Raw genomic sequence first — 10,047 nt, 5'->3', positions numbered from 1 at the left:
GAGAACACTGATGAGAAGGCCAAGAGAGAGAGAGAAAGCCTTCCCCTGGAGCTGACACCCTGAATTTGGACTTTTAGCCTACTTTACTGTAAGGAAATAAACTTCTCTTTGTTAAAACCATCCACTTGTGGTATTTCTGTTATAGCAGCACTAGATAACTAAGACAGATGTGTTTTCATTCTCATTTGATTCTGTGAATGTCTTTATTCTATCCTTAATTTATTCTATAACCCACTAGTTTTTGAACAAGGTGTTGTTCAGTTTCCATGTGTTTGATTTTTTTTCCTTGCTTTTTTCTATTGTTTATTTCTACCTTTATGGCTTTATGGTCAGAAAAGACGCTTTGTAATATTTCGATGTTTTGGATTTTGTTAAGGCTTGCTTTATGGCCTGATATGCGGTCTATTTTGGAAAATGTTCCATATGCGTTGGAAAAGAAAGTATACTTGGCTGCTACTGGGTGGAGTATTTGGTATATGCGTATGCGATCAAGCTGGTTGATTGTAGCATTTAGATCTCACTTTTCTTTGGAATGGGAACAAATATGGATCGGTTCCAGTCGATTGGCCAGGTAGCTGTTTTCCAAATTTCTTGGCATAGACAAGCAAGCACCTTCAGTGCTGCATCCATCTGTGGAAACATCGCAATTGGTATTCAGTCAATTCCTGGAGCCTTGTTTTTCACCAGTGCCTTCAGTGCAGCTTGGACTTCTTTCTTCAATACCATCGGTTCTTGATTATATGCTACCTCATGAAATGGTTGAATATTGACCAATTCTTTTTGTTACAGTGACTCTGTGTATTTCCTCCGTCTTCTTTTGATGCTTCCTTCATTGTTCAGTATTTTGCCCATAGAATCCTTCAGAATTGCATTTCGAGGTTTGAATTTTTTCTTCAGTTCTTTCAGCTTGAGAAATGCCACATGTGTTTTTCCTTTTTGATTTTCTAAGTCCAGGGATTTGCACATTTCAGTATAATATTTTAGTTTTTCTTCTCAAGCCAGTCTTTGAAATCTTCTGTTCAGCTCTTTAATTCATCATTTCTTCCATTTGCTTTAGCTACTCTGTGTTCAAAAGTTAGTTTCAGAGTCTCTTCTAACATCCATTTTGGTCTTTTCTTTCTTTCCTGTCTTTTAAAATGATCTTTTGCTTTCTTCATGTATGATGTCCTTGATGTCATCCTACAACTTGTCTGTTCAATGAGTCAAATCTCTTCTTGAGATGGTCTCTAAATTCAGGTGGGATATACTCAAGGTCATATATTGGTAGCTCACCAGGCCTTTCCTCTTTGTCTTAGTCTGAAAATGTCACTGAAACCTGTCCACTATGGGTGATCCTGCTGGTACTTAAAAAACTGGTGGCATAGCTTACAGCATCATAGCAACACATAAGCCACCCCACAAGACAAACAGAGATGATGGTAGAAATGTATGTATACTTAGGATTACTTATAATAGTAATAAATTTTAAACAAACTAAATATCCATCTGTCACCCATTTGTCAGTTTGTCTTACTGTGGTTGTTTGCATGTTACTATAATGGTGCAAGTTATGCCACCAGTATTTCAAAAACCAGTGGAGTCACCCATGCTGGACAAGTTTCAGTGGAGTTTCCAGACGAAGACAGGCTAGGAAGAAAGGCCTGGTGATCTACTTCCAAAAATCTGCCAGTGAAAATCTTATGGATCACAAGCAGAACACCGGCTGACTCATTTGCTTTGGACACATCAACAAGAGGGATCAATTGCTGGAGGGGGACATCATGTTTGGTGAAACAGAGGGCCAGCAAGAGCAAAAGAGACCCTTAGTGAGATGAATTGGCACAGTGGCTGCAACAGTGGACTTGAACATGCTGGTGATTGTGAGGATGACGTGGGATTAGGCAATATTTTGTTTTGTTTTACATTAGGTAGCCATGAGTCGGATGGCAGCTAACAACAGCAAGATATCCATCAGTAGGGAAATACACAAAATTATGGTGTATTCAGTCAGTGGAATACTGTACAGCTATTAAACATGATGGTACATCTTAATGTTTTGTGGCTAGGAAAATGACCACTATATACTGAGATATAAAGATGGGTTATAGAACAGCTTACTTCACATGCTTCAATTTTTGAAAAACATAATCAAAATGAGATGTGTGTGTTTAAGGAAGGAAATTAATCTAAATGTTAAAAGTCTCTACATTTGTGAAACAGGTAATTTTCTTTCCTTTTCATACCTTCATGTACTATCGGAAGGTTTTCTATTTTTCATTGAGCAGAAATTAATTTTATTAGCAGAAAAGCTTCATCTTTATTAAGAAAATCTATGTTATAGAAATTTTTAAAATATTTCAACATTTGATATGTATACACGCATAAACCTATACCCTCCAGAGAGATAGAGAGAGAGAGAACTAGGCCATTATTTAGTGTTGAGCCCAAATATTATTTTTATCTCTATTACTGATTTGGATATTTTAGGGAATTTTTTTTGACAGAGTTATCTAGATGATTTTCTTAATTGTTCACTTCCCTTTATATAAATGTAAGCCCAACTACATATAGTCGCTAATAGTGGGAACCATCTTTCACAGGCACCATTTTCCCTGCAGAAAATTTCTGGAAATTGTTACAAAGTCGGTTGCTGCTTGCTAGGTTCTTTGCTCTTTTTCCGCCGGAATCGTGATACACATGAAGGTTTGCACATCTGACCGAGAACGTGTTGTGCTATTTGATATCATTACATAAATCACAGCTATAGCCCATGTCATAAATTAAAAGATGCAAATATAAATCTTTATATTTACTTTAAATAGCAAAATTATATTTCATGTCCTATAAAAAAGCATGAAAATATTTTTATTGATTATACAAAAGGCCCCAAAGTGTTATAAAACAAATGTATATGCTATAAAAATACAATTCCACCATGCTTTAAATTATGCTAGCTAAATATTAAATATGTGATTAACAATATGTACACATGCTTTAGAACTTAGAAATTGTTTTGGAGGATTTTTTTAAATAGACCATATCTTTTTTGGAAAAGCTGTGCATGGAAATTTGACACAAGTATATTTTTGTTCCCAATAATAAATTTATTTTATACATGGAGGTGTATTTAAAATCATTCCATCTATTCTTAAACCACACACACATGCACACATGCATGCACATACATACATTGCATCATAATCATTTTCTTTGGAAGTACTGACAAGCATTCTGGTATTGGGAAGTGGGAATATCTTGAATTGACTTTTCTTTCTTTTTCCTTGCTTTCTTTTCTCCTTCAAGTATTTCTCTTCCTTTTCTACTGGATTTATGCTAAATGCAAGAGGCAAGTTAAGCAATTTGCCCAGGCATGGCATCGATGGTAGCTTATGTTTCTAGGATTCAGTTTGCTTATCTGTTACTATAAGGAGCACCAAATGTCTAAGGTCTCTTATAGAGGCAATTGTGTGTAGTGGAAAGAGCACTGCATGGAGACAGATAAAGCTGGCTTTATATCCCAACTCCACTTCTTAATAGCTGCTTGACCTTGGAAAATTACTCTAATTTGATGAGCTTTAATTTCTTCGTCTATAAAGTAGGGATAACATCAGTCCTCATAGGGTTGTTAAAGACCTGAATGAGATAGTATGATCAAACTACTTAGCACAGCACTTGGCACATAGTAGGCTTGCAATTAATATTTGTTATCTTGCTCCTTTACCTCAATCTATGATTACGTGAGGGTTAGTTTCAGAAGTAAAATGCAGGTGCTAATTAGACAGTGTTGAATAAGATGAAAGATGAAATAAAAGGCTTCGAAAGCTTGGCATAGGCTTACCCTTCTCATCTCCACTGGGCTGGGTGCAGACTAGGTGCTTGATAAATTGTGTAAATGATAGGATAAAAAAAAATTTAGATATTACTCCTTTTTCATGTGCTCTCTCTTTTATAATCATAGTTACTTTTCTTGTACCTACTTCAGCCTTCACAGCCATTTGAAATATAAATTTTTGAATGATACAATGAAGAATATTATAGCTACTACTTGGGGGTGGTGTGGTGAGTTATGACAGTGCCTGGAAAACCACACCACTAGGGACCTAGTTCATCTTTAGTTCAGGGGAGGCAACTAAGTGTAACATACTTGCCAACTCTGATAGATAGCGACTGCATGGGATGCTGCACTGGTAAAGATGGTAGGGCTGCAGCAGGGCTCATGGGGAAAGACTACTATGATTGATTAGTTATGGCTGCTATGGGTACAGAAAAAGGAACTGGATGCCTGTGTGCCATGTATTTCTATTTCATGTATGTGAACTAGCTATACCAGAGGAAAATGGAGGAAGGAAAAAACTAACGGGCCATTTCCAGACAGGCAGGGAATAGTCAAGTTTATAAATGTTTCTCATTTAGTTGATTTACATTTTTAGGTCCCATCTATATCACAAAAGTTTTCATTTCCTTCTTGAGAATTTTTCCCCGGTAGGAAGACTTCAGTAGCCATACCTTGAAGAAATCTTAAGAGAATTTTATTTTTATTGCTAGAGGTTTTACAGTAGCAGCAGAAAGTATTTATAAAATTTTGTTCTTGCCATTGGAAAGTTTGATCATTTCGTCTGTTAAATAATACCTAAGCTTCCTTGGCCCTCTTTTCTCTCATTTCTTCCATGGTTACAGAAAGATAGAGGCAGAACATCTAAAATAGCTTGCATTTAGATGCTTATTGACAATTCCCAACTTCATTGTGAGCATTGTTCAAATTTCAAATTTCATGGATTATATGAAAATTATGTAATCCCAATGATATCTCACTAAACTCATATTTTAGTAATGGGAAATAGCAAAAGTTTAAGGAGAAATGAAAAAGTGCACATAGTTCCTATAAGCATATGTTAAAGATCAAGTGATTTCTGACATAATAGACTTTTAAAATTGAACGGATTCTAAAGATCTTCTATAGCCAAGCCTTTCATTTTACGAAGAGAAAATTAAGACCCAGAGACGTTAATGATCCTTTGGCTCTAGTGAGTTGAGTAGCACCATGCTGGAATGGAATCCAGTCCTCTTGACTCTTAGTCACAGTCCTTTCCACCAAATGTTACTGTCCCTCTAAAGAGCTGTGCCAGAAATGAGGTGAAGGGTACATGTGTTGAGGATGCTATGAGGCTTGCATAAGGGGAAGGGGTGGGTAGGGTGAGATGGGGAAGTCAGGAAAGCTTAATCAGTGATCAACATAGAATGAGATTAATTAGAATTAGTCTTGAATCATCAGAGCTTCTTAATATATCAAAACCCAAACCAAATCCATTGCCAACGAGTTGATTCCAACTCATAGAGACCCTACAGGACAGAGCAGAACTGCCCCATAGGGTTCCCAAGGAGCAGATGGTGGATTTGAACTGCTGACCTTTTGGTTAGCAGCAGAACTCTTAACCATTGCTTCACCAGAGAGATTTTGAAAGAGACTGAAGGACAATTGAAAAAAAACAAGATGTCTTGGGGCCTGAATCCTAATAAATGTAGGTTATTGGATTATGATCTGAAATTCTTATGCGATTTTAGAGAGGGACTTTCTTTTTGTAGGAGAGTAGGATAACTGCTACACCCCAAAATATATACCAGGACATCCCCGTGAACAGACATGGCCTTACTGTGGTTATCTGTTCTAGCAATGAGAAGAGATATCAGGTCCCTAGGCCCTGTTCCCTCACTTCCTGTAGCACATAGACATGCACTGCCTTGCCTTTATGGAACAAAGGAAGTGAAGTTGACAGGTCCTAGTATGTCCTTTAGGAGGAGCCCTGGTGGTGTTGTGGTTAAGAGTTTGGCTACTAACCAAAAGGTTGGCAGTTCGAATCCACCAGCCACTCCTAGGAAATCCTATGGGGCAGTTCTACTCTGTCCTATAGGGTTGCTATGAGTCCAAATCAACTCAAAGGCAAGGAGCCTGGAGGCGCAAGGGTTAAGTGCTTGGCTTCTAACCAAAAGGTTGGTGATTTGAACCCACCAGTTGCTCTGTGGGAGAAAAGACCTGGCAATATGCACCTGTAAAGATTATAGCCTGGGAAACCCTATGGGGCAGTTCTATTCTGTCCTTTTGGGACACTATGAGTTGGAATTGACTCAATGGTACACAACAACAAGGATGTCCTTTAAAACCTGGAGTCTAGAATGAGGGCAAGAGGATCGTTAAATACACCCTTTCCCTACTTGTTAATTAAAAAAAGAAAAAAACTATTGGACACCTAAAAAGCTCCAAGCATAACATCACATAAGAATAGGAGCCTTGGTAGCGTTTACAAGATGATGATGATGATGATGATGATGATGACAATGATGATGATGGTAATAGGAATAATAGCAGTTTCCATTTATTGAGTCAAGTACTGTGTCAAGTAGTCAATTAAGTGCTTTACAAATGTTAATCTTTGTACTCATGAAGAATATGCCTCTTAGACAAGTAGTTATAAGAGACCAAAGGGGCGGCTTCTGTCCAGCCGTGAGAGGGGAAGGTAGAGAGAGTTAGGAGCTGGTTGAATGTTCATGGGGAATCAGGGGCAGAGGGGAGGAGTGTGCTGTCGCAGAATGGGGTGAGCGGTTGGGATCTCATAATAATGTATGCTAAAAAAAAAAATTCTGTATGGGAGACTAACTTGAAATGTAAACTTCATTTAATTACATCAATTAAAAAAAAAGAAAAAAAAAAAAACAAATGTTAATCTTTGTAACACATCTATGAGACAAGGTATTATTACCGCTATTGTATCTGTATCTGTGAAATGGGCAGCAGCCCGGGAGGATAGCTTTATATCCCAGCTTCATCACTAGCTGTGTGCCTTGAGGAAGAGAACTGAACTTTCAGAGCCTTGGTTTCTCATCTATAAATGGAAGTAATAAGCCCCCCACAGCAGGGTTGTTGGTGAAATGCCTTCCAGAGTACTCGGAGCCAAGAACCTGCACAGCAGATGTCAGAGCCTTCCCACTACCTTTCTCTTCTCGTTTTTGGCAGCAAGAGAAGTTACTAGAAGTTTTTGCCAAGTGGAAATGCCACTACAGAGAATCCCCTTCTACTCCTTCCCCCAACCCCTACTTCTAAAAATAGCTGATGAGAGTTGCAATCCCTGAGAGCAATGTCTAAAGTGTGTTGTTAGGTGTTGAGAATGAAAGAAACTCCTGGAAGACACCTTTGAACTTTGCAAGAGACCCAGTTGCTCAGAGGACTTTCAGAATTTGGATGTGAGACAACTTTGCTTCTGGGGATGGATGGAGATTGCAGAATTTCCAACCAGCACTTGGAATATACAATATAACCTTGGGTATTGGACTTGAAGGCTGGGTCAGCTAAAGAGATTTTGGATTGAAAAACAAGTTTTTAAGTGTCTAATAAGAGCTGAGGAAAAGTGGAGCTCAGCTTACACTCTTAAAGTATCATCAAACTGAAGTCAAGGACGCACACTGATGGTGAAATGAGGAAGTCAGAAAGGCTTAACCAGTGATGAAAACAGAATTAGATTATTTATAATCTAACTCTAGACTGCTCTTAGTGTCTAGGAAAATACATTCCCTAGTAAGTAGGGGAGTCCCTGAATGGTGCAGTCAGTTAAGTCCTCAGCTACTAATCAAAAGGTTGGTGGTTTGAACCCACCAGAGGCACCTCAGAAGATAGGCCTGGCAATCAGCAATAAAAACTCTACGGAGTGCAGTTCTACTCTGCAGCACATGGGTCCGCCATGAGTCAGAATTAAGTTGACTTTTTTTTTACTACTAGGTAGAGGAGAGAAACAGTGTAGACATGCATGCATGTTTGTAATTATGTATATGTTCCTTCTTGCAACAATGGTTTGCAAATATGTCCTATATCTACCAATGACCTGATAATACAGTACATTATTGAAACCTATGCTTACTGGAGATACTGATGGTTTACTAGCTACAAAAATGTCAGCTTAGTTTATCACAGATCAAGAACTCATTACATGTGCCAGAATATACAAAATCCAATATGAATCAACTTGCTGTCACATCCAAGCATTCAAATCCCACACCAATATGGACCTTCAGTCATGTGCCTCTTCATTTTTCCTTCCTGTACTAGATTTGGGGATTAAAAAAACATTTCCTATTTTGTTAGACAGAAAAATAATAAAAATTATGTTTCTATTTCATTTGGAAATTTCGGCAGTCAAAGGGGAGGTATCAGATGATGATGAGATTTAAGAACTTCATTTAACAAGATCTATATATTTGTGTGTGTGTGTGTGTGTGTGCATGCAACTCTTCCCTCTTCCCTCGTTAGAAGTGGTCAAGGCTTCCATAATTCAAATTAGCAAAGCTCCATCAGGAACTCCAAATCTCCCCAGTTGATTTTGGCTGGGACCATTTTGGCACTTTGCAAGGGAACGAAGTTGCCCACAGTGTCCCTGCATTGTTTACCCCATAACCTATCATGGCCTGAAATACAGCTCCATTGAAGGAAATATAATTTACACGGCTATGCTAGCAAGATTCTTAAAGACAAACAGGAACGAAAACACATTACTTTTTTTCTTTTCTGCATTTGAAAAAGTAGACTTCAGGTCTGGCCTCGGTATTATAAATCAACGTGAGTTCACAAACTTTGATTTACATTTGGACACAGAGGAGGAACTTCATTAAGTGTGTCCACCAAACAAGCACTGGCCACCTAGTGACTCAGCAAATCTGCTTGACTATGTAACTTAGGTTTTAAGCCCTGGGGGAAGATGCCAGGCACAGAGTTGCCAGTCAATGAATAAATCATCTCCATCAACACTGACTCAAATTTTTGCCTAGGGAAATGCCCTACTCGGAAGTCTACTGTGTATTGGGCTCCAGATCCTTTCCCACCACCAGCATACATGGCTACTATCTCAGCAACTGCAACACCGACTCTAATTGGACACAGATGTATTTCAATTACCAACCTCCTCTGCCATGACTTTTCATCTTTGTCACTTTCATATAAAGATGACGCTGATTTGAGAACAACAGCCGTATTCTTCTTGTGCCCCGCTGCAAAAAATAACTTGCAGCTGATTGGCCACAACAGACACATACCTTGATCTTTTCACAGCTGGGCTGTTTGTATTCACCTGAGCCTAGGAAAAATATTGCTATTTGTAACAGGTGAGCGAATACACAGCTCAACCACAGGCCTGTAAACCTCAGCATGGAGATTGATGGCTACAAGGGGCACGTGTAGGTTTCACCCAAGCAGCCCCTGAATTAGCTGGGGAGGAGCACCGGGGGCGGTGGGGGGGAAGACAGGTTTTTTCCTTGGAAGTTTCTTTGTTCTGTCGTTAAGAAAGGGCAAAAGGCCATTTTCTAAATTTGTGATTTGGTGAGTTGGTGATGGGGGGCGTCGTAAGTTCTTAAACTAGGGACTTTAGGCTCCAAGATGTTCATGGACTCAACTGTGGTAGACCATTAACTCTGACATTAAACACAAAATTTTGTGCATACATACATTTTTCTGTGGAAAGGACCCGTAATTTTTCAGATACTCATGAGATCCCAAAATAAAGCAACAGTATACTAGACTAGTGTTTCTCAAAGGTTAGCAGGCATCAGAATAACCTAGAGGGCCCCACCCCAAGAGTTCCGGATTCACTAGGTCTGGAGTGGGGCCCAAGAATGTGCATTTCTGACAAGTTCCCAGGTGGCTCTGATGCAGCTGGCCTGGGAACCACACTTTGAGGACCAGTGCATTGAACTAACGCAATAGTTTTTATCCCTACCCATACATTAGAATCACTTGGGGAGCTTTAATAAAGCACTGTATCCTAGACCCTGCTCCCAGAAATTTTAATTCAATTAATCTGGGGTACCCAGTCATTGACACTTTTTAAAAACTCTCCAAGTGATTCTATTGTGCAGGCAGGGCTAAGAACCACTGCTCTAGCGAAATAGGGGGTTCATGGTGATAGTGAAGTAGGTGGATGAATTGGGATGAATTATTTAGCTATCTTACTTTCCCCTCCACCTCAGGTCATAAGCAGTACTGTTTTTGATGGTTAAGGTTGTGTGTCAGCTTGGCTGGGCCATGATTAC

Source organism: Trichechus manatus, unplaced genomic scaffold (genome assembly GCF_000243295.1).
Source record: "Trichechus manatus latirostris isolate Lorelei unplaced genomic scaffold, TriManLat1.0 scaffold00161, whole genome shotgun sequence".
Classification (NCBI taxonomy): domain Eukaryota; kingdom Metazoa; phylum Chordata; class Mammalia; order Sirenia; family Trichechidae; genus Trichechus; species Trichechus manatus.
The sequence above is the reverse complement of the archived record's forward strand: the minus strand, read 5'-3'. Positions refer to the sequence as shown.